General features: G+C 54.7%; 24 non-coding genes across 24 annotated transcripts; all 24 read left to right on the forward strand.

The window, feature by feature from the left end:
- Nucleotides 1-61: 61 nt before the first annotated feature.
- On the forward strand, nt 62-177 carry LOC138564828 (U5 spliceosomal RNA). Its single transcript, XR_011300759.1, has one exon. It is a non-coding gene; the product is annotated as a U5 spliceosomal RNA (small nuclear RNA).
- Nucleotides 178-1,015: 838 nt separating this feature from the next.
- Nucleotides 1,016-1,131, forward strand: LOC138564829 (U5 spliceosomal RNA). The gene has a single exon (XR_011300760.1). It is a non-coding gene; the product is annotated as a U5 spliceosomal RNA (small nuclear RNA).
- A 770-nt stretch (nt 1,132-1,901) lies between these two features.
- On the forward strand, nt 1,902-2,017 carry LOC138564830 (U5 spliceosomal RNA). Its single transcript, XR_011300761.1, has one exon. It is a non-coding gene; the product is annotated as a U5 spliceosomal RNA (small nuclear RNA).
- Nucleotides 2,018-2,787: 770 nt separating this feature from the next.
- LOC138564831 (U5 spliceosomal RNA) lies at nt 2,788-2,903 on the forward strand. Its single transcript, XR_011300762.1, has one exon. It is a non-coding gene; the product is annotated as a U5 spliceosomal RNA (small nuclear RNA).
- Nucleotides 2,904-3,702: 799 nt separating this feature from the next.
- On the forward strand, nt 3,703-3,818 carry LOC138564832 (U5 spliceosomal RNA). The gene has a single exon (XR_011300763.1). It is a non-coding gene; the product is annotated as a U5 spliceosomal RNA (small nuclear RNA).
- Nucleotides 3,819-4,588: 770 nt separating this feature from the next.
- LOC138564834 (U5 spliceosomal RNA) lies at nt 4,589-4,704 on the forward strand. Its single transcript, XR_011300765.1, has one exon. It is a non-coding gene; the product is annotated as a U5 spliceosomal RNA (small nuclear RNA).
- Nucleotides 4,705-5,480: 776 nt separating this feature from the next.
- Nucleotides 5,481-5,596, forward strand: LOC138564931 (U5 spliceosomal RNA). Its single transcript, XR_011300856.1, has one exon. It is a non-coding gene; the product is annotated as a U5 spliceosomal RNA (small nuclear RNA).
- Nucleotides 5,597-6,400: 804 nt separating this feature from the next.
- LOC138564835 (U5 spliceosomal RNA) lies at nt 6,401-6,516 on the forward strand. The gene has a single exon (XR_011300766.1). It is a non-coding gene; the product is annotated as a U5 spliceosomal RNA (small nuclear RNA).
- Nucleotides 6,517-7,286: 770 nt separating this feature from the next.
- On the forward strand, nt 7,287-7,402 carry LOC138564836 (U5 spliceosomal RNA). Its single transcript, XR_011300767.1, has one exon. It is a non-coding gene; the product is annotated as a U5 spliceosomal RNA (small nuclear RNA).
- Nucleotides 7,403-8,218: 816 nt separating this feature from the next.
- Nucleotides 8,219-8,334, forward strand: LOC138564837 (U5 spliceosomal RNA). The gene has a single exon (XR_011300768.1). It is a non-coding gene; the product is annotated as a U5 spliceosomal RNA (small nuclear RNA).
- Nucleotides 8,335-9,104: 770 nt separating this feature from the next.
- Nucleotides 9,105-9,220, forward strand: LOC138564839 (U5 spliceosomal RNA). Its single transcript, XR_011300769.1, has one exon. It is a non-coding gene; the product is annotated as a U5 spliceosomal RNA (small nuclear RNA).
- A 776-nt stretch (nt 9,221-9,996) lies between these two features.
- LOC138564932 (U5 spliceosomal RNA) lies at nt 9,997-10,112 on the forward strand. Its single transcript, XR_011300857.1, has one exon. It is a non-coding gene; the product is annotated as a U5 spliceosomal RNA (small nuclear RNA).
- An 805-nt stretch (nt 10,113-10,917) lies between these two features.
- Nucleotides 10,918-11,033, forward strand: LOC138564841 (U5 spliceosomal RNA). Its single transcript, XR_011300771.1, has one exon. It is a non-coding gene; the product is annotated as a U5 spliceosomal RNA (small nuclear RNA).
- Nucleotides 11,034-11,803: 770 nt separating this feature from the next.
- On the forward strand, nt 11,804-11,919 carry LOC138564842 (U5 spliceosomal RNA). The gene has a single exon (XR_011300772.1). It is a non-coding gene; the product is annotated as a U5 spliceosomal RNA (small nuclear RNA).
- A 776-nt stretch (nt 11,920-12,695) lies between these two features.
- LOC138564933 (U5 spliceosomal RNA) lies at nt 12,696-12,811 on the forward strand. Its single transcript, XR_011300858.1, has one exon. It is a non-coding gene; the product is annotated as a U5 spliceosomal RNA (small nuclear RNA).
- Nucleotides 12,812-13,615: 804 nt separating this feature from the next.
- On the forward strand, nt 13,616-13,731 carry LOC138564843 (U5 spliceosomal RNA). The gene has a single exon (XR_011300773.1). It is a non-coding gene; the product is annotated as a U5 spliceosomal RNA (small nuclear RNA).
- A 770-nt stretch (nt 13,732-14,501) lies between these two features.
- Nucleotides 14,502-14,617, forward strand: LOC138564844 (U5 spliceosomal RNA). The gene has a single exon (XR_011300774.1). It is a non-coding gene; the product is annotated as a U5 spliceosomal RNA (small nuclear RNA).
- An 816-nt stretch (nt 14,618-15,433) lies between these two features.
- LOC138564845 (U5 spliceosomal RNA) lies at nt 15,434-15,549 on the forward strand. The gene has a single exon (XR_011300775.1). It is a non-coding gene; the product is annotated as a U5 spliceosomal RNA (small nuclear RNA).
- A 770-nt stretch (nt 15,550-16,319) lies between these two features.
- On the forward strand, nt 16,320-16,435 carry LOC138564846 (U5 spliceosomal RNA). The gene has a single exon (XR_011300776.1). It is a non-coding gene; the product is annotated as a U5 spliceosomal RNA (small nuclear RNA).
- Nucleotides 16,436-17,211: 776 nt separating this feature from the next.
- Nucleotides 17,212-17,327, forward strand: LOC138564935 (U5 spliceosomal RNA). The gene has a single exon (XR_011300860.1). It is a non-coding gene; the product is annotated as a U5 spliceosomal RNA (small nuclear RNA).
- An 805-nt stretch (nt 17,328-18,132) lies between these two features.
- LOC138564847 (U5 spliceosomal RNA) lies at nt 18,133-18,248 on the forward strand. Its single transcript, XR_011300777.1, has one exon. It is a non-coding gene; the product is annotated as a U5 spliceosomal RNA (small nuclear RNA).
- Nucleotides 18,249-19,018: 770 nt separating this feature from the next.
- Nucleotides 19,019-19,134, forward strand: LOC138564848 (U5 spliceosomal RNA). Its single transcript, XR_011300778.1, has one exon. It is a non-coding gene; the product is annotated as a U5 spliceosomal RNA (small nuclear RNA).
- An 816-nt stretch (nt 19,135-19,950) lies between these two features.
- LOC138564849 (U5 spliceosomal RNA) lies at nt 19,951-20,066 on the forward strand. Its single transcript, XR_011300779.1, has one exon. It is a non-coding gene; the product is annotated as a U5 spliceosomal RNA (small nuclear RNA).
- A 770-nt stretch (nt 20,067-20,836) lies between these two features.
- LOC138564850 (U5 spliceosomal RNA) lies at nt 20,837-20,952 on the forward strand. The gene has a single exon (XR_011300780.1). It is a non-coding gene; the product is annotated as a U5 spliceosomal RNA (small nuclear RNA).
- Nucleotides 20,953-20,979: the final 27 nt, after the last annotated feature.

The raw sequence follows: 20,979 nt of genomic DNA on the forward strand, positions 1-20,979 counted from the left end.
GTCACCCTGAGCTAGTGAGGTGTTGCATTTTTTGCGGCCGCAGTCGGGGCCACTAGAGCGCATACTCTGGTTTCTCTTCAAACCGAATAAATCTTTCGCCTTTTACTAAAGATTTCCGTGGAGAGGAACATTAAAGAGTTTCACTCAATTTTTTGAAGCCCTGCCAAGTGCAGGGTTACCTATGCTGGTTAAAAAAAAAAAGAAACAGAGCAAATGAAAGCGCAAAGCCTGCTTTTCAGCTGTTGGCTTGCACCCCCCAGCTGTCAGTCAGCCTTTGCAGGGGTCCTCGCAGCACAGCCAGGCTGATACCTTGCAGTGGTAGCCAGAGGGGGGAGCCTTTAGCTAATGCTTGCTGCTGTCGCCACCTGCTGGTGAGCCAGCAGAGGCTGGCTCCAAGCTAGCATCCAGGAGGATATGGCCCCAGTGGGCAGGGGTTTGGGCCCGGGCCCCGATCGCCTGACAAACGCCTGACAAACGCCTGACAAACGCCTGACAAACGCCTGACAAACGCCGTCCTTTGCCCGGCGGGCTTTGCCCTGGCGGGCAAAAGAACCTGGCAGCCCAGGAGGCCCAGCACCCGTGCAAGACAGGGTGAGGGCGGAAAATGACCCCTGTGTCCTGAGAAAGGAGAGAGCGGGCTGCTTTTTCAACATCCTGGGGGAGGAGCCCCATCTCTGGGGCCCAAAAGAAAATCTCACGCCTGCCTCCCAGAAGCCCTAGACCTTATGTAAACGAGGGGAGTCCTCAGGCAAAGGCAGACTCTGCCTGCCTTTTGGCCAATGTCACATGGCCTGCGGTCTGGAGAAATTTGCATACCCACAATCCCCTGCCAGGTTTCATGACTTTGGATGGGATTGCTTGCAAATAAAGTCATTCTGCCACGGGTTCGGAGCCCGATAGCATTCTCCATTCGCTTCATCTCAAAAAGCGTCATCGTGTGCACTGCTTCACTAAGTCACCCTGAGCTAGTGAGGTGTTGCATTTTTTGCGGCCGCAGTCGGGGCCACTAGAGCGCATACTCTGGTTTCTCTTCAAACCGAATAAATCTTTCGCCTTTTACTAAAGATTTCCGTGGAGAGGAACATTAAAGAGTTTCACTCAATTTTTTGAAGCCCTGCCAAGTGCAGGGTTACCTATGCTGGTTAAAAAGAAACAGAGCAAATGAAAGCGCAAAGCCTGCTTTTCAGCTGTTGGCTTGCACCCCCCAGCTGTCAGTCAGCCTTTGCAGGGGTCCTCGCAGCACAGCCAGGCTGATGCCTTGCAGTGGTAGCCAGAGGGGGGAGCCTTTAGCTAATGCTTGCTGCTGTCGCCACCTGCTGGTGAGCCAGCAGAGGCTGGCTCCAAGCTAGCATCCAGGAGGATATGGCCCCAGTGGGCAGGGGTTTGGGCCCGGGCCCCGATCGGCTGACGAACGCCTGACAAACGCCGTCCTTTGCCCGCTGGCAGCCCAGGAGGCCCAGCACCCGTGCAAGACAGGGTGAGGGCGGAAAATGACCCCTGTGTCCTGAGAAAGGAGAGAGCGGGCTGCTTCTTCAACATCCTGGGGGAGGAGCCCCATCTCTGGGGCCCAAAAGAAAATCTCACGCCTGCCTCCCAGAAGCCCTAGACCTTATGTAAACGAGGGGAGTCCTCAGGCAAAGGCAGACTCTGCCTGCCTTTTGGCCAATGTCACATGGCCTGCGGTCTGGAGAAATTTGCATACCCACAATCCCCTGCCAGGTTTCATGACTTTGGATGGGATTGCTTGCAAATAAAGTCATTCTGCCACGGGTTCGGAGCCCGATAGCATTCTCCATTCGCTTCATCTCAAAAAGCGTCATCGTGTGCACTGCTTCACTAAGTCACCCTGAGCTAGTGAGGTGTTGCATTTTTTGCGGCCGCAGTCGGGGCCACTAGAGCGCATACTCTGGTTTCTCTTCAAACCGAATAAATCTTTCGCCTTTTACTAAAGATTTCCGTGGAGAGGAACATTAAAGAGTTTCACTCAATTTTTTGAAGCCCTGCCAAGTGCAGGGTTACCTATGCTGGTTAAAAAGAAACAGAGCAAATGAAAGCGCAAAGCCTGCTTTTCAGCTGTTGGCTTGCACCCCCCAGCTGTCAGTCAGCCTTTGCAGGGGTCCTCGCAGCACAGCCAGGCTGATGCCTTGCAGTGGTAGCCAGAGGGGGGAGCCTTTAGCTAATGCTTGCTGCTGTCGCCACCTGCTGGTGAGCCAGCAGAGGCTGGCTCCAAGCTAGCATCCAGGAGGATATGGCCCCAGTGGGCAGGGGTTTGGGCCCGGGCCCCGATCGGCTGACGAACGCCTGACAAACGCCGTCCTTTGCCCGCTGGCAGCCCAGGAGGCCCAGCACCCGTGCAAGACAGGGTGAGGGCGGAAAATGACCCCTGTGTCCTGAGAAAGGAGAGAGCGGGCTGCTTCTTCAACATCCTGGGGGAGGAGCCCCATCTCTGGGGCCCAAAAGAAAATCTCACGCCTGCCTCCCAGAAGCCCTAGACCTTATGTAAACGAGGGGAGTCCTCAGGCAAAGGCAGACTCTGCCTGCCTTTTGGCCAATGTCACATGGCCTGCGGTCTGGAGAAATTTGCATACCCACAATCCCCTGCCAGGTTTCATGACTTTGGATGGGATTGCTTGCAAATAAAGTCATTCTGCCACGGGTTCGGAGCCCGATAGCATTCTCCATTCGCTTCATCTCAAAAAGCGTCATCGTGTGCACTGCTTCACTAAGTCACCCTGAGCTAGTGAGGTGTTGCATTTTTTGCGGCCGCAGTCGGGGCCACTAGAGCGCATACTCTGGTTTCTCTTCAAACCGAATAAATCTTTCGCCTTTTACTAAAGATTTCCGTGGAGAGGAACATTAAAGAGTTTCACTCAATTTTTTGAAGCCCTGCCAAGTGCAGGGTTACCTATGCTGGTTAAAAAGAAACAGAGCAAATGAAAGCGCAAAGCCTGCTTTTCAGCTGTTGGCTTGCACCCCCCAGCTGTCAGTCAGCCTTTGCAGGGGTCCTCGCAGCACAGCCAGGCTGATGCCTTGCAGTGGTAGCCAGAGGGGGGAGCCTTTAGCTAATGCTTGCTGCTGTCGCCACCTGCTGGTGAGCCAGCAGAGGCTGGCTCCAAGCTAGCATCCAGGAGGATATGGCCCCAGTGGGCAGGGGTTTGGGCCCGGGCCCCGATCGGCTGACGAACGCCTGACAAACGCCGTCCTTTGCCCGGCGGGCTTTGCCCTGGCGGGCAAAAGAACCTGGCAGCCCAGGAGGCCCAGCACCCGTGCAAGACAGGGTGAGGGCGGAAAATGACCCCTGTGTCCTGAGAAAGGAGAGAGCGGGCTGCTTTTTCAACATCCTGGGGTAGGAGCCCCATCTCTGGGGCCCAAAAGAAAATCTCACGCCTGCCTCCCAGAAGCCCTAGACCTTATGTAAACGAGGGGAGTCCTCAGGCAAAGGCAGACTCTGCCTGCCTTTTGGCCAATGTCACATGGCCTGCGGTCTGGAGAAATTTGCATACCCACAATCCCCTGCCAGGTTTCATGACTTTGGATGGGATTGCTTGCAAATAAAGTCATTCTGCCACGGGTTCGGAGCCCGATAGCATTCTCCATTCGCTTCATCTCAAAAAGCGTCATCGTGTGCACTGCTTCACTAAGTCACCCTGAGCTAGTGAGGTGTTGCATTTTTTGCGGCCGCAGTCGGGGCCACTAGAGCGCATACTCTGGTTTCTCTTCAAACCGAATAAATCTTTCGCCTTTTACTAAAGATTTCCGTGGAGAGGAACATTAAAGAGTTTCACTCAATTTTTTGAAGCCCTGCCAAGTGCAGGGTTACCTATGCTGGTTAAAAAGAAACAGAGCAAATGAAAGCGCAAAGCCTGCTTTTCAGCTGTTGGCTTGCACCCCCCAGCTGTCAGTCAGCCTTTGCAGGGGTCCTTGCAGCACAGCCAGGCTGATGCCTTGCAGTGGTAGCCAGAGGGGGGAGCCTTTAGCTAATGCTTGCTGCTGTCGCCACCTGCTGGTGAGCCAGCAGAGGCTGGCTCCAAGCTAGCATCCAGGAGGATATGGCCCCAGTGGGCAGGGGTTTGGGCCCGGGCCCCGATCGGCTGACGAACGCCTGACAAACGCCGTCCTTTGCCCGCTGGCAGCCCAGGAGGCCCAGCACCCGTGCAAGACAGGGTGAGGGCGGAAAATGACCCCTGTGTCCTGAGAAAGGAGAGAGCGGGCTGCTTCTTCAACATCCTGGGGGAGGAGCCCCATCTCTGGGGCCCAAAAGAAAATCTCACGCCTGCCTCCCAGAAGCCCTAGACCTTATGTAAACGAGGGGAGTCCTCAGGCAAAGGCAGACTCTGCCTGCCTTTTGGCCAATGTCACATGGCCTGCGGTCTGGAGAAATTTGCATACCCACAATCCCCTGCCAGGTTTCATGACTTTGGATGGGATTGCTTGCAAATAAAGTCATTCTGCCACGGGTTCGGAGCCCGATAGCATTCTCCATTCGCTTCATCTCAAAAAGCGTCATCGTGTGCACTGCTTCACTAAGTCACCCTGAGCTAGTGAGGTGTTGCATTTTTTGCGGCCGCAGTCGGGGCCACTAGAGCGCATACTCTGGTTTCTCTTCAAACCGAATAAATCTTTCGCCTTTTACTAAAGATTTCCGTGGAGAGGAACATTAAAGAGTTTCACTCAATTTTTTGAAGCCCTGCCAAGTGCAGGGTTACCTATGCAGGTTAAAAAAAAAAAGAAACAGAGCAAATGAAAGCGCAAAGCCTGCTTTTCAGCTGTTGGCTTGCACCCCCCAGCTGTCAGTCAGCCTTTGCAGGGGTCCTCGCAGCACAGCCAGGCTGATGCCTTGCAGTGGTAGCCAGAGGGGGGAGCCTTTAGCTAATGCTTGCTGCTGTCGCCACCTGCTGGTGAGCCAGCAGAGGCTGGCTCCAAGCTAGCATCCAGGAGGATATGGCCCCAGTGGGCAGGGGTTTGGGCCCGGGCCCCGATCGGCTGACGAACGCCTGACAAACGCCGTCCTTTGCCCGCTGGCAGCCCAGGAGGCCCAGCACCCGTGCAAGACAGGGTGAGGGCGGAAAATGACCCCTGTGTCCTGAGAAAGGAGAGAGCGGGCTGCTTCTTCAACATCCTGGGGGAGGAGCCCCATCTCTGGGGCCCAAAAGAAAATCTCACGCCTGCCTCCCAGAAGCCCTAGACCTTATGTAAACGAGGGGAGTCCTCAGGCAAAGGCAGACTCTGCCTGCCTTTTGGCCAATGTCACATGGCCTGCGGTCTGGAGAAATTTGCATACCCACAATCCCCTGCCAGGTTTCATGACTTTGGATGGGATTGCTTGCAAATAAAGTCATTCTGCCACGGGTTCGGAGCCCGATAGCATTCTCCATTCGCTTCATCTCAAAAAGCGTCATCGTGTGCACTGCTTCACTAAGTCACCCTGAGCTAGTGAGGTGTTGCATTTTTTGCGGCCGCAGTCGGGGCCACTAGAGCGCATACTCTGGTTTCTCTTCAAACCGAATAAATCTTTCGCCTTTTACTAAAGATTTCCGTGGAGAGGAACATTAAAGAGTTTCACTCAATTTTTCGAAGCCCTGCCAAGTGCAGGGTTACCTATGCTGGTTAAAAAAAAAAAGAAACAGAGCAAATGAAAGCGCAAAGCCTGCTTTTCAGCTGTTGGCTTGCACCCCCCAGCTGTCAGTCAGCCTTTGCAGGGGTCCTCGCAGCACAGCCAGGCTGATGCCTTGCAGTGGTAGCCAGAGGGGGGAGCCTTTAGCTAATGCTTGCTGCTGTCGCCACCTGCTGGTGAGCCAGCAGAGGCTGGCTCCAAGCTAGCATCCAGGAGGATATGGCCCCAGTGGGCAGGGGTTTGGGCCCGGGCCCCGATCGGCTGACGAACGCCTGACAAACGCCGTCCTTTGCCCGGCGGGCTTTGCCCGGCGGGCAAAAGAACCTGGCAGCCCAGGAGGCCCAGCACCCGTGCAAGACAGGGTGAGGGCGGAAAATGACCCCTGTGTCCTGAGAAAGGAGAGAGCGGGCTACTTTTTCAACATCCTGGGGGAGGAGCCCCATCTCTGGGGCCCAAAAGAAAATCTCACGCCTGCCTCCCAGAAGCCCTAGACCTTATGTAAACGAGTGGAGTCCTCAGGCAAAGGCAGACTCTGCCTGCCTTTTGGCCAATGTCACATGGCCTGCGGTCTGGAGAAATTTGCATACCCACAATCCCCTGCCAGGTTTCATGACTTTGGATGGGATTGCTTGCAAATAAAGTCATTCTGCCACGGGTTCGGAGCCCGATAGCATTCTCCATTCGCTTCATCTCAAAAAGCGTCATCGTGTGCACTGCTTCACTAAGTCACCCTGAGCTAGTGAGGTGTTGCATTTTTTGCGGCCGCAGTCGGGGCCACTAGAGCGCATACTCTGGTTTCTCTTCAAACCGAATAAATCTTTCGCCTTTTACTAAAGATTTCCGTGGAGAGGAACATTAAAGAGTTTCACTCAATTTTTTGAAGCCCTGCCAAGTGCAGGGTTACCTATGCTGGTTAAAAAGAAACAGAGCAAATGAAAGCGCAAAGCCTGCTTTTCAGCTGTTGGCTTGCACCCCCCAGCTGTCAGTCAGCCTTTGCAGGGGTCCTCGCAGCACAGCCAGGCTGATGCCTTGCAGTGGTAGCCAGAGGGGGGAGCCTTTAGCTAATGCTTGCTGCTGTCGCCACCTGCTGGTGAGCCAGCAGAGGCTGGCTCCAAGCTAGCATCCAGGAGGATATGGCCCCAGTGGGCAGGGGTTTGGGCCCGGGCCCCGATCGGCTGACGAACGCCTGACAAACGCCGTCCTTTGCCCGCTGGCAGCCCAGGAGGCCCAGCACCCGTGCAAGACAGGGTGAGGGCGGAAAATGACCCCTGTGTCCTGAGAAAGGAGAGAGCGGGCTGCTTCTTCAACATCCTGGGGGAGGAGCCCCATCTCTGGGGCCCAAAAGAAAATCTCACGCCTGCCTCCCAGAAGCCCTAGACCTTATGTAAACGAGGGGAGTCCTCAGGCAAAGGCAGACTCTGCCTGCCTTTTGGCCAATGTCACATGGCCTGCGGTCTGGAGAAATTTGCATACCCACAATCCCCTGCCAGGTTTCATGACTTTGGATGGGATTGCTTGCAAATAAAGTCATTCTGCCACGGGTTCGGAGCCCGATAGCATTCTCCATTCGCTTCATCTCAAAAAGCGTCATCGTGTGCACTGCTTCACTAAGTCACCCTGAGCTAGTGAGGTGTTGCATTTTTTGCGGCCGCAGTCGGGGCCACTAGAGCGCATACTCTGGTTTCTCTTCAAACCGAATAAATCTTTCGCCTTTTACTAAAGATTTCCGTGGAGAGGAACATTAAAGAGTTTCACTCAATTTTTTGAAGCCCTGCCAAGTGCAGGGTTACCTATGCTGGTTAAAAAAAAAAAGAAACAGAGCAAATGAAAGCGCAAAGCCTGCTTTTCAGCTGTTGGCTTGCACCCCCCAGCTGTCAGTCAGCCTTTGCAGGGGTCCTCGCAGCACAGCCAGGCTGATACCTTGCAGTGGTAGCCAGAGGGGGGAGCCTTTAGCTAATGCTTGCTGCTGTCGCCACCTGCTGGTGAGCCAGCAGAGGCTGGCTCCAAGCTAGCATCCAGGAGGATATGGCCCCAGTGGGCAGGGGTTTGGGCCCGGGCCCCGATCGGCTGACAAACGCCTGACAAACGCCTGACAAACGCCGTCCTTTGCCCGGCGGGCTTTGCCCTGGCGGGCAAAAGAACCTGGCAGCCCAGGAGGCCCAGCACCCGTGCAAGACAGGGTGAGGGCGGAAAATGACCCCTGTGTCCTGAGAAAGGAGAGAGCGGGCTGCTTTTTCAACATCCTGGGGGAGGAGCCCCATCTCTGGGGCCCAAAAGAAAATCTCACGCCTGCCTCCCAGAAGCCCTAGACCTTATGTAAACGAGGGGAGTCCTCAGGCAAAGGCAGACTCTGCCTGCCTTTTGGCCAATGTCACATGGCCTGCGGTCTGGAGAAATTTGCATACCCACAATCCCCTGCCAGGTTTCATGACTTTGGATGGGATTGCTTGCAAATAAAGTCATTCTGCCACGGGTTCGGAGCCCGATAGCATTCTCCATTCGCTTCATCTCAAAAAGCGTCATCGTGTGCACTGCTTCACTAAGTCACCCTGAGCTAGTGAGGTGTTGCATTTTTTGCGGCCGCAGTCGGGGCCACTAGAGCGCATACTCTGGTTTCTCTTCAAACCGAATAAATCTTTCGCCTTTTACTAAAGATTTCCGTGGAGAGGAACATTAAAGAGTTTCACTCAATTTTTTGAAGCCCTGCCAAGTGCAGGGTTACCTATGCTGGTTAAAAAGAAACAGAGCAAATGAAAGCGCAAAGCCTGCTTTTCAGCTGTTGGCTTGCACCCCCCAGCTGTCAGTCAGCCTTTGCAGGGGTCCTCGCAGCACAGCCAGGCTGATGCCTTGCAGTGGTAGCCAGAGGGGGGAGCCTTTAGCTAATGCTTGCTGCTGTCGCCACCTGCTGGTGAGCCAGCAGAGGCTGGCTCCAAGCTAGCATCCAGGAGGATATGGCCCCAGTGGGCAGGGGTTTGGGCCCGGGCCCCGATCGGCTGACGAACGCCTGACAAACGCCGTCCTTTGCCCGCTGGCAGCCCAGGAGGCCCAGCACCCGTGCAAGACAGGGTGAGGGCGGAAAATGACCCCTGTGTCCTGAGAAAGGAGAGAGCGGGCTGCTTCTTCAACATCCTGGGGGAGGAGCCCCATCTCTGGGGCCCAAAAGAAAATCTCACGCCTGCCTCCCAGAAGCCCTAGACCTTATGTAAACGAGGGGAGTCCTCAGGCAAAGGCAGACTCTGCCTGCCTTTTGGCCAATGTCACATGGCCTGCGGTCTGGAGAAATTTGCATACCCACAATCCCCTGCCAGGTTTCATGACTTTGGATGGGATTGCTTGCAAATAAAGTCATTCTGCCACGGGTTCGGAGCCCGATAGCATTCTCCATTCGCTTCATCTCAAAAAGCGTCATCGTGTGCACTGCTTCACTAAGTCACCCTGAGCTAGTGAGGTGTTGCATTTTTTGCGGCCGCAGTCGGGGCCACTAGAGCGCATACTCTGGTTTCTCTTCAAACCGAATAAATCTTTCGCCTTTTACTAAAGATTTCCGTGGAGAGGAACATTAAAGAGTTTCACTCAATTTTTTGAAGCCCTGCCAAGTGCAGGGTTACCTATGCAGGTTAAAAAAAAAAAGAAACAGAGCAAATGAAAGCGCAAAGCCTGCTTTTCAGCTGTTGGCTTGCACCCCCCAGCTGTCAGTCAGCCTTTGCAGGGGTCCTCGCAGCACAGCCAGGCTGATGCCTTGCAGTGGTAGCCAGAGGGGGGAGCCTTTAGCTAATGCTTGCTGCTGTCGCCACCTGCTGGTGAGCCAGCAGAGGCTGGCTCCAAGCTAGCATCCAGGAGGATATGGCCCCAGTGGGCAGGGGTTTGGGCCCGGGCCCCGATCGGCTGACGAACGCCTGACAAACGCCGTCCTTTGCCCGCTGGCAGCCCAGGAGGCCCAGCACCCGTGCAAGACAGGGTGAGGGCGGAAAATGACCCCTGTGTCCTGAGAAAGGAGAGAGCGGGCTGCTTCTTCAACATCCTGGGGGAGGAGCCCCATCTCTGGGGCCCAAAAGAAAATCTCACGCCTGCCTCCCAGAAGCCCTAGACCTTATGTAAACGAGGGGAGTCCTCAGGCAAAGGCAGACTCTGCCTGCCTTTTGGCCAATGTCACATGGCCTGCGGTCTGGAGAAATTTGCATACCCACAATCCCCTGCCAGGTTTCATGACTTTGGATGGGATTGCTTGCAAATAAAGTCATTCTGCCACGGGTTCGGAGCCCGATAGCATTCTCCATTCGCTTCATCTCAAAAAGCGTCATCGTGTGCACTGCTTCACTAAGTCACCCTGAGCTAGTGAGGTGTTGCATTTTTTGCGGCCGCAGTCGGGGCCACTAGAGCGCATACTCTGGTTTCTCTTCAAACCGAATAAATCTTTCGCCTTTTACTAAAGATTTCCGTGGAGAGGAACATTAAAGAGTTTCACTCAATTTTTCGAAGCCCTGCCAAGTGCAGGGTTACCTATGCTGGTTAAAAAAAAAAAGAAACAGAGCAAATGAAAGCGCAAAGCCTGCTTTTCAGCTGTTGGCTTGCACCCCCCAGCTGTCAGTCAGCCTTTGCAGGGGTCCTCGCAGCACAGCCAGGCTGATGCCTTGCAGTGGTAGCCAGAGGGGGGAGCCTTTAGCTAATGCTTGCTGCTGTCGCCACCTGCTGGTGAGCCAGCAGAGGCTGGCTCCAAGCTAGCATCCAGGAGGATATGGCCCCAGTGGGCAGGGGTTTGGGCCCGGGCCCCGATCGGCTGACGAACGCCTGACAAACGCCGTCCTTTGCCCGGCGGGCTTTGCCCTGGCGGGCAAAAGAACCTGGCAGCCCAGGAGGCCCAGCACCCGTGCAAGACAGGGTGAGGGCGGAAAATGACCCCTGTGTCCTGAGAAAGGAGAGAGCGGGCTACTTTTTCAACATCCTGGGGGAGGAGCCCCATCTCTGGGGCCCAAAAGAAAATCTCACGCCTGCCTCCCAGAAGCCCTAGACCTTATGTAAACGAGTGGAGTCCTCAGGCAAAGGCAGACTCTGCCTGCCTTTTGGCCAATGTCACATGGCCTGCGGTCTGGAGAAATTTGCATACCCACAATCCCCTGCCAGGTTTCATGACTTTGGATGGGATTGCTTGCAAATAAAGTCATTCTGCCACGGGTTCGGAGCCCGATAGCATTCTCCATTCGCTTCATCTCAAAAAGCGTCATCGTGTGCACTGCTTCACTAAGTCACCCTGAGCTAGTGAGGTGTTGCATTTTTTGCGGCCGCAGTCGGGGCCACTAGAGCGCATACTCTGGTTTCTCTTCAAACCGAATAAATCTTTCGCCTTTTACTAAAGATTTCCGTGGAGAGGAACATTAAAGAGTTTCACTCAATTTTTTGAAGCCCTGCCAAGTGCAGGGTTACCTATGCTGGTTAAAAAGAAACAGAGCAAATGAAAGCGCAAAGCCTGCTTTTCAGCTGTTGGCTTGCACCCCCCAGCTGTCAGTCAGCCTTTGCAGGGGTCCTCGCAGCACAGCCAGGCTGATGCCTTGCAGTGGTAGCCAGAGGGGGGAGCCTTTAGCTAATGCTTGCTGCTGTCGCCACCTGCTGGTGAGCCAGCAGAGGCTGGCTCCAAGCTAGCATCCAGGAGGATATGGCCCCAGTGGGCAGGGGTTTGGGCCCGGGCCCCGATCGGCTGACGAACGCCTGACAAACGCCGTCCTTTGCCCGCTGGCAGCCCAGGAGGCCCAGCACCCGTGCAAGACAGGGTGAGGGCGGAAAATGACCCCTGTGTCCTGAGAAAGGAGAGAGCGGGCTGCTTCTTCAACATCCTGGGGGAGGAGCCCCATCTCTGGGGCCCAAAAGAAAATCTCACGCCTGCCTCCCAGAAGCCCTAGACCTTATGTAAACGAGGGGAGTCCTCAGGCAAAGGCAGACTCTGCCTGCCTTTTGGCCAATGTCACATGGCCTGCGGTCTGGAGAAATTTGCATACCCACAATCCCCTGCCAGGTTTCATGACTTTGGATGGGATTGCTTGCAAATAAAGTCATTCTGCCACGGGTTCGGAGCCCGATAGCATTCTCCATTCGCTTCATCTCAAAAAGCGTCATCGTGTGCACTGCTTCACTAAGTCACCCTGAGCTAGTGAGGTGTTGCATTTTTTGCGGCCGCAGTCGGGGCCACTAGAGCGCATACTCTGGTTTCTCTTCAAACCGAATAAATCTTTCGCCTTTTACTAAAGATTTCCGTGGAGAGGAACATTAAAGAGTTTCACTCAATTTTTTGAAGCCCTGCCAAGTGCAGGGTTACCTATGCAGGTTAAAAAAAAAAAGAAACAGAGCAAATGAAAGCGCAAAGCCTGCTTTTCAGCTGTTGGCTTGCACCCCCCAGCTGTCAGTCAGCCTTTGCAGGGGTCCTCGCAGCACAGCCAGGCTGATGCCTTGCAGTGGTAGCCAGAGGGGGGAGCCTTTAGCTAATGCTTGCTGCTGTCGCCACCTGCTGGTGAGCCAGCAGAGGCTGGCTCCAAGCTAGCATCCAGGAGGATATGGCCCCAGTGGGCAGGGGTTTGGGCCCGGGCCCCGATCGGCTGACGAACGCCTGACAAACGCCGTCCTTTGCCCGCTGGCAGCCCAGGAGGCCCAGCACCCGTGCAAGACAGGGTGAGGGCGGAAAATGACCCCTGTGTCCTGAGAAAGGAGAGAGCGGGCTGCTTCTTCAACATCCTGGGGGAGGAGCCCCATCTCTGGGGCCCAAAAGAAAATCTCACGCCTGCCTCCCAGAAGCCCTAGACCTTATGTAAACGAGGGGAGTCCTCAGGCAAAGGCAGACTCTGCCTGCCTTTTGGCCAATGTCACATGGCCTGCGGTCTGGAGAAATTTGCATACCCACAATCCCCTGCCAGGTTTCATGACTTTGGATGGGATTGCTTGCAAATAAAGTCATTCTGCCACGGGTTCGGAGCCCGATAGCATTCTCCATTCGCTTCATCTCAAAAAGCGTCATCGTGTGCACTGCTTCACTAAGTCACCCTGAGCTAGTGAGGTGTTGCATTTTTTGCGGCCGCAGTCGGGGCCACTAGAGCGCATACTCTGGTTTCTCTTCAAACCGAATAAATCTTTCGCCTTTTACTAAAGATTTCCGTGGAGAGGAACATTAAAGAGTTTCACTCAATTTTTCGAAGCCCTGCCAAGTGCAGGGTTACCTATGCTGGTTAAAAAAAAAAAGAAACAGAGCAAATGAAAGCGCAAAGCCTGCTTTTCAGCTGTTGGCTTGCACCCCCCAGCTGTCAGTCAGCCTTTGCAGGGGTCCTCGCAGCACAGCCAGGCTGATGCCTTGCAGTGGTAGCCAGAGGGGGGAGCCTTTAGCTAATGCTTGCTGCTGTCGCCACCTGCTGGTGAGCCAGCAGAGGCTGGCTCCAAGCTAGCATCCAGGAGGATATGGCCCCAGTGGGCAGGGGTTTGGGCCCGGGCCCCGATCGGCTGACGAACGCCTGACAAACGCCGTCCTTTGCCCGGCGGGCTTTGCCCGGCGGGCAAAAGAACCTGGCAGCCCAGGAGGCCCAGCACCCGTGCAAGACAGGGTGAGGGCGGAAAATGACCCCTGTGTCCTGAGAAAGGAGAGAGCGGGCTACTTTTTCAACATCCTGGGGGAGGAGCCCCATCTCTGGGGCCCAAAAGAAAATCTCACGCCTGCCTCCCAGAAGCCCTAGACCTTATGTAAACGAGTGGAGTCCTCAGGCAAAGGCAGACTCTGCCTGCCTTTTGGCCAATGTCACATGGCCTGCGGTCTGGAGAAATTTGCATACCCACAATCCCCTGCCAGGTTTCATGACTTTGGATGGGATTGCTTGCAAATAAAGTCATTCTGCCACGGGTTCGGAGCCCGATAGCATTCTCCATTCGCTTCATCTCAAAAAGCGTCATCGTGTGCACTGCTTCACTAAGTCACCCTGAGCTAGTGAGGTGTTGCATTTTTTGCGGCCGCAGTCGGGGCCACTAGAGCGCATACTCTGGTTTCTCTTCAAACCGAATAAATCTTTCGCCTTTTACTAAAGATTTCCGTGGAGAGGAACATTAAAGAGTTTCACTCAATTTTTTGAAGCCCTGCCAAGTGCAGGGTTACCTATGCTGGTTAAAAAGAAACAGAGCAAATGAAAGCGCAAAGCCTGCTTTTCAGCTGTTGGCTTGCACCCCCCAGCTGTCAGTCAGCCTTTGCAGGGGTCCTCGCAGCACAGCCAGGCTGATGCCTTGCAGTGGTAGCCAGAGGGGGGAGCCTTTAGCTAATGCTTGCTGCTGTCGCCACCTGCTGGTGAGCCAGCAGAGGCTGGCTCCAAGCTAGCATCCAGGAGGATATGGCCCCAGTGGGCAGGGGTTTGGGCCCGGGCCCCGATCGGCTGACGAACGCCTGACAAACGCCGTCCTTTGCCCGCTGGCAGCCCAGGAGGCCCAGCACCCGTGCAAGACAGGGTGAGGGCGGAAAATGACCCCTGTGTCCTGAGAAAGGAGAGAGCGGGCTGCTTCTTCAACATCCTGGGGGAGGAGCCCCATCTCTGGGGCCCAAAAGAAAATCTCACGCCTGCCTCCCAGAAGCCCTAGACCTTATGTAAACGAGGGGAGTCCTCAGGCAAAGGCAGACTCTGCCTGCCTTTTGGCCAATGTCACATGGCCTGCGGTCTGGAGAAATTTGCATACCCACAATCCCCTGCCAGGTTTCATGACTTTGGATGGGATTGCTTGCAAATAAAGTCATTCTGCCACGGGTTCGGAGCCCGATAGCATTCTCCATTCGCTTCATCTCAAAAAGCGTCATCGTGTGCACTGCTTCACTAAGTCACCCTGAGCTAGTGAGGTGTTGCATTTTTTGCGGCCGCAGTCGGGGCCACTAGAGCGCATACTCTGGTTTCTCTTCAAACCGAATAAATCTTTCGCCTTTTACTAAAGATTTCCGTGGAGAGGAACATTAAAGAGTTTCACTCAATTTTTTGAAGCCCTGCCAAGTGCAGGGTTACCTATGCTGGTTAAAAAAAAAAAGAAACAGAGCAAATGAAAGCGCAAAGCCTGCTTTTCAGCTGTTGGCTTGCACCCCCCAGCTGTCAGTCAGCCTTTGCAGGGGTCCTCGCAGCACAGCCAGGCTGATACCTTGCAGTGGTAGCCAGAGGGGGGAGCCTTTAGCTAATGCTTGCTGCTGTCGCCACCTGCTGGTGAGCCAGCAGAGGCTGGCTCCAAGCTAGCATCCAGGAGGATATGGCCCCAGTGGGCAGGGGTTTGGGCCCGGGCCCCGATCGGCTGACAAACGCCTGACAAACGCCTGACAAACGCCGTCCTTTGCCCGGCGGGCTTTGCCCTGGCGGGCAAAAGAACCTGGCAGCCCAGGAGGCCCAGCACCCGTGCAAGACAGGGTGAGGGCGGAAAATGACCCCTGTGTCCTGAGAAAGGAGAGAGCGGGCTGCTTTTTCAACATCCTGGGGGAGGAGCCCCATCTCTGGGGCCCAAAAGAAAATCTCACGCCTGCCTCCCAGAAGCCCTAGACCTTATGTAAACGAGGGGAGTCCTCAGGCAAAGGCAGACTCTGCCTGCCTTTTGGCCAATGTCACATGGCCTGCGGTCTGGAGAAATTTGCATACCCACAATCCCCTGCCAGGTTTCATGACTTTGGATGGGATTGCTTGCAAATAAAGTCATTCTGCCACGGGTTCGGAGCCCGATAGCATTCTCCATTCGCTTCATCTCAAAAAGCGTCATCGTGTGCACTGCTTCACTAAGTCACCCTGAGCTAGTGAGGTGTTGCATTTTTTGCGGCCGCAGTCGGGGCCACTAGAGCGCATACTCTGGTTTCTCTTCAAACCGAATAAATCTTTCGCCTTTTACTAAAGATTTCCGTGGAGAGGAACATTAAAGAGTTTCACTCAATTTTTTGAAGCCCTGCCAAGTGCAGGGTTACCTATGCTGGTTAAAAAGAAACAGAGCAAATGAAAGCGCAAAGCCTGCTTTTCAGCTGTTGGCTTGCACCCCCCAGCTGTCAGTCAGCCTTTGCAGGGGTCCTCGCAGCACAGCCAGGCTGATGCCTTGCAGTGGTAGCCAGAGGGGGGAGCCTTTAGCTAATGCTTGCTGCTGTCGCCACCTGCTGGTGAGCCAGCAGAGGCTGGCTCCAAGCTAGCATCCAGGAGGATATGGCCCCAGTGGGCAGGGGTTTGGGCCCGGGCCCCGATCGGCTGACGAACGCCTGACAAACGCCGTCCTTTGCCCGCTGGCAGCCCAGGAGGCCCAGCACCCGTGCAAGACAGGGTGAGGGCGGAAAATGACCCCTGTGTCCTGAGAAAGGAGAGAGCGGGCTGCTTCTTCAACATCCTGGGGGAGGAGCCCCATCTCTGGGGCCCAAAAGAAAATCTCACGCCTGCCTCCCAGAAGCCCTAGACCTTATGTAAACGAGGGGAGTCCTCAGGCAAAGGCAGACTCTGCCTGCCTTTTGGCCAATGTCACATGGCCTGCGGTCTGGAGAAATTTGCATACCCACAATCCCCTGCCAGGTTTCATGACTTTGGATGGGATTGCTTGCAAATAAAGTCATTCTGCCACGGGTTCGGAGCCCGATAGCATTCTCCATTCGCTTCATCTCAAAAAGCGTCATCGTGTGCACTGCTTCACTAAGTCACCCTGAGCTAGTGAGGTGTTGCATTTTTTGCGGCCGCAGTCGGGGCCACTAGAGCGCATACTCTGGTTTCTCTTCAAACCGAATAAATCTTTCGCCTTTTACTAAAGATTTCCGTGGAGAGGAACATTAAAGAGTTTCACTCAATTTTTTGAAGCCCTGCCAAGTGCAGGGTTACCTATGCAGGTTAAAAAAAAAAAGAAACAGAGCAAATGAAAGCGCAAAGCCTGCTTTTCAGCTGTTGGCTTGCACCCCCCAGCTGTCAGTCAGCCTTTGCAGGGGTCCTCGCAGCACAGCCAGGCTGATGCCTTGCAGTGGTAGCCAGAGGGGGGAGCCTTTAGCTAATGCTTGCTGCTGTCGCCACCTGCTGGTGAGCCAGCAGAGGCTGGCTCCAAGCTAGCATCCAGGAGGATATGGCCCCAGTGGGCAGGGGTTTGGGCCCGGGCCCCGATCGGCTGACGAACGCCTGACAAACGCCGTCCTTTGCCCGCTGGCAGCCCAGGAGGCCCAGCACCCGTGCAAGACAGGGTGAGGGCGGAAAATGACCCCTGTGTCCTGAGAAAGGAGAGAGCGGGCTGCTTCTTCAACATCCTGGGGGAGGAGCCCCATCTCTGGGGCCCAAAAGAAAATCTCACGCCTGCCTCCCAGAAGCCCTAGACCTTATGTAAACGAGGGGAGTCCTCAGGCAAAGGCAGACTCTGCCTGCCTTTTGGCCAATGTCACATGGCCTGCGGTCTGGAGAAATTTGCATACCCACAATCCCCTGCCAGGTTTCATGACTTTGGATGGGATTGCTTGCAAATAAAGTCATTCTGCCACGGGTTCGGAGCCCGATAGCATTCTCCATTCGCTTCATCTCAAAAAGCGTCATCGTGTGCACTGCTTCACTAAGTCACCCTGAGCTAGTGAGGTGTTGCATTTTTTGCGGCCGCAGTCGGGGCCACTAGAGCGCATACTCTGGTTTCTCTTCAAACCGAATAAATCTTTCGCCTTTTACTAAAGATTTCCGTGGAGAGGAACATTAAAGAGTTTCACTCAATTTTTCGAAGCCCTGCCAAGTGCAGGGTTACCTATGCTGGTTAAAAAAAAAAAGAAACAGAGCAAATGAAAGCGCAAAGCCTGCTTTTCAGCTGTTGGCTTGCACCCCCCAGCTGTCAGTCAGCCTTTGCAGGGGTCCTCGCAGCACAGCCAGGCTGATGCCTTGCAGTGGTAGCCAGAGGGGGGAGCCTTTAGCTAATGCTTGCTGCTGTCGCCACCTGCTGGTGAGCCAGCAGAGGCTGGCTCCAAGCTAGCATCCAGGAGGATATGGCCCCAGTGGGCAGGGGTTTGGGCCCGGGCCCCGATCGGCTGACGAACGCCTGACAAACGCCGTCCTTTGCCCGGCGGGCTTTGCCCTGGCGGGCAAAAGAACCTGGCAGCCCAGGAGGCCCAGCACCCGTGCAAGACAGGGTGAGGGCGGAAAATGACCCCTGTGTCCTGAGAAAGGAGAGAGCGGGCTACTTTTTCAACATCCTGGGGGAGGAGCCCCATCTCTGGGGCCCAAAAGAAAATCTCACGCCTGCCTCCCAGAAGCCCTAGACCTTATGTAAACGAGTGGAGTCCTCAGGCAAAGGCAGACTCTGCCTGCCTTTTGGCCAATGTCACATGGCCTGCGGTCTGGAGAAATTTGCATACCCACAATCCCCTGCCAGGTTTCATGACTTTGGATGGGATTGCTTGCAAATAAAGTCATTCTGCCACGGGTTCGGAGCCCGATAGCATTCTCCATTCGCTTCATCTCAAAAAGCGTCATCGTGTGCACTGCTTCACTAAGTCACCCTGAGCTAGTGAGGTGTTGCATTTTTTGCGGCCGCAGTCGGGGCCACTAGAGCGCATACTCTGGTTTCTCTTCAAACCGAATAAATCTTTCGCCTTTTACTAAAGATTTCCGTGGAGAGGAACATTAAAGAGTTTCACTCAATTTTTTGAAGCCCTGCCAAGTGCAGGGTTACCTATGCTGGTTAAAAAGAAACAGAGCAAATGAAAGCGCAAAGCCTGCTTTTCAGCTGTTGGCTTGCACCCCCCAGCTGTCAGTCAGCCTTTGCAGGGGTCCTCGCAGCACAGCCAGGCTGATGCCTTGCAGTGGTAGCCAGAGGGGGGAGCCTTTAGCTAATGCTTGCTGCTGTCGCCACCTGCTGGTGAGCCAGCAGAGGCTGGCTCCAAGCTAGCATCCAGGAGGATATGGCCCCAGTGGGCAGGGGTTTGGGCCCGGGCCCCGATCGGCTGACGAACGCCTGACAAACGCCGTCCTTTGCCCGCTGGCAGCCCAGGAGGCCCAGCACCCGTGCAAGACAGGGTGAGGGCGGAAAATGACCCCTGTGTCCTGAGAAAGGAGAGAGCGGGCTGCTTCTTCAACATCCTGGGGGAGGAGCCCCATCTCTGGGGCCCAAAAGAAAATCTCACGCCTGCCTCCCAGAAGCCCTAGACCTTATGTAAACGAGGGGAGTCCTCAGGCAAAGGCAGACTCTGCCTGCCTTTTGGCCAATGTCACATGGCCTGCGGTCTGGAGAAATTTGCATACCCACAATCCCCTGCCAGGTTTCATGACTTTGGATGGGATTGCTTGCAAATAAAGTCATTCTGCCACGGGTTCGGAGCCCGATAGCATTCTCCATTCGCTTCATCTCAAAAAGCGTCATCGTGTGCACTGCTTCACTAAGTCACCCTGAGCTAGTGAGGTGTTGCATTTTTTGCGGCCGCAGTCGGGGCCACTAGAGCGCATACTCTGGTTTCTCTTCAAACCGAATAAATCTTTCGCCTTTTACTAAAGATTTCCGTGGAGAGGAACATTAAAGAGTTTCACTCAATTTTTTGAAGCCCTGCCAAGTGCAGGGTTACCTATGCTGGTTAAAAAAAAAAAGAAACAGAGCAAATGAAAGCGCAAAGCCTGCTTTTCAGCTGTTGGCTTGCACCCCCCAGCTGTCAGTCAGCCTTTGCAGGGGTCCTCGCAGCACAGCCAGGCTGATACCTTGCAGTGGTAGCCAGAGGGGGGAGCCTTTAGCTAATGCTTGCTGCTGTCGCCACCTGCTGGTGAGCCAGCAGAGGCTGGCTCCAAGCTAGCATCCAGGAGGATATGGCCCCAGTGGGCAGGGGTTTGGGCCCGGGCCCCGATCGGCTGACAAACGCCTGACAAACGCCTGACAAACGCCGTCCTTTGCCCGGCGGGCTTTGCCCTGGCGGGCAAAAGAACCTGGCAGCCCAGGAGGCCCAGCACCCGTGCAAGACAGGGTGAGGGCGGAAAATGACCCCTGTGTCCTGAGAAAGGAGAGAGCGGGCTGCTTTTTCAACATCCTGGGGGAGGAGCCCCATCTCTGGGGCCCAAAAGAAAATCTCACGCCTGCCTCCCAGAAGCCCTAGACCTTATGTAAACGAGGGGAGTCCTCAGGCAAAGGCAGACTCTGCCTGCCTTTTGGCCAATGTCACATGGCCTGCGGTCTGGAGAAATTTGCATACCCACAATCCCCTGCCAGGTTTCATGACTTTGGATGGGATTGCTTGCAAATAAAGTCATTCTGCCACGGGTTCGGAGCCCGATAGCATTCTCCATTCGCTTCATCTCAAAAAGCGTCATCGTGTGCACTGCTTCACTAAGTCACCCTGAGCTAGTGAGGTGTTGCATTTTTTGCGGCCGCAGTCGGGGCCACTAGAGCGCATACTCTGGTTTCTCTTCAAACCGAATAAATCTTTCGCCTTTTACTAAAGATTTCCGTGGAGAGGAACATTAAAGAGTTTCACTCAATTTTTTGAAGCCCTGCCAAGTGCAGGGTTACCTATGCTGGTTAAAAAGAAACAGAGCAAATGAAAGCGCAAAGCCTGCTTTTCAGCTGTTGGCTTGCACCCCCCAGCTGTCAGTCAGCCTTTGCAGGGGTCCTCGCAGCACAGCCAGGCTGATGCCTTGCAGTGGTAGCCAGAGGGGGGAGCCTTTAGCTAATGCTTGCTGCTGTCGCCACCTGCTGGTGAGCCAGCAGAGGCTGGCTCCAAGCTAGCATCCAGGAGGATATGGCCCCAGTGGGCAGGGGTTTGGGCCCGGGCCCCGATCGGCTGACGAACGCCTGACAAACGCCGTCCTTTGCCCGCTGGCAGCCCAGGAGGCCCAGCACCCGTGCAAGACAGGGTGAGGGCGGAAAATGACCCCTGTGTCCTGAGAAAGGAGAGAGCGGGCTGCTTCTTCAACATCCTGGGGGAGGAGCCCCATCTCTGGGGCCCAAAAGAAAATCTCACGCCTGCCTCCCAGAAGCCCTAGACCTTATGTAAACGAGGGGAGTCCTCAGGCAAAGGCAGACTCTGCCTGCCTTTTGGCCAATGTCACATGGCCTGCGGTCTGGAGAAATTTGCATACCCACAATCCCCTGCCAGGTTTCATGACTTTGGATGGGATTGCTTGCAAATAAAGTCATTCTGCCACGGGTTCGGAGCCCGATAGCATTCTCCATTCGCTTCATCTCAAAAAGCGTCATCGTGTGCACTGCTTCACTAAGTCACCCTGAGCTAGTGAGGTGTTGCATTTTTTGCGGCCGCAGTCGGGGCCACTAGAGCGCATACTCTGGTTTCTCTTCAAACCGAATAAATCTTTCGCCTTTTACTAAAGATTTCCGTGGAGAGGAACATTAAAGAGTTTCACTCAATTTTTTGAAGCCCTGCCAAGTGCAGGGTTACCTATGCTGGTTAAAAAAAAAAAGAA

The sequence above is a fragment of the Ambystoma mexicanum genome, chromosome 1q, assembly GCF_040938575.1.
Source record: "Ambystoma mexicanum isolate Mex_15411 chromosome 1q, UKY_AmexF1_1, whole genome shotgun sequence".
NCBI classification, from domain to species: Eukaryota; Metazoa; Chordata; class Amphibia; order Caudata; family Ambystomatidae; genus Ambystoma; species Ambystoma mexicanum.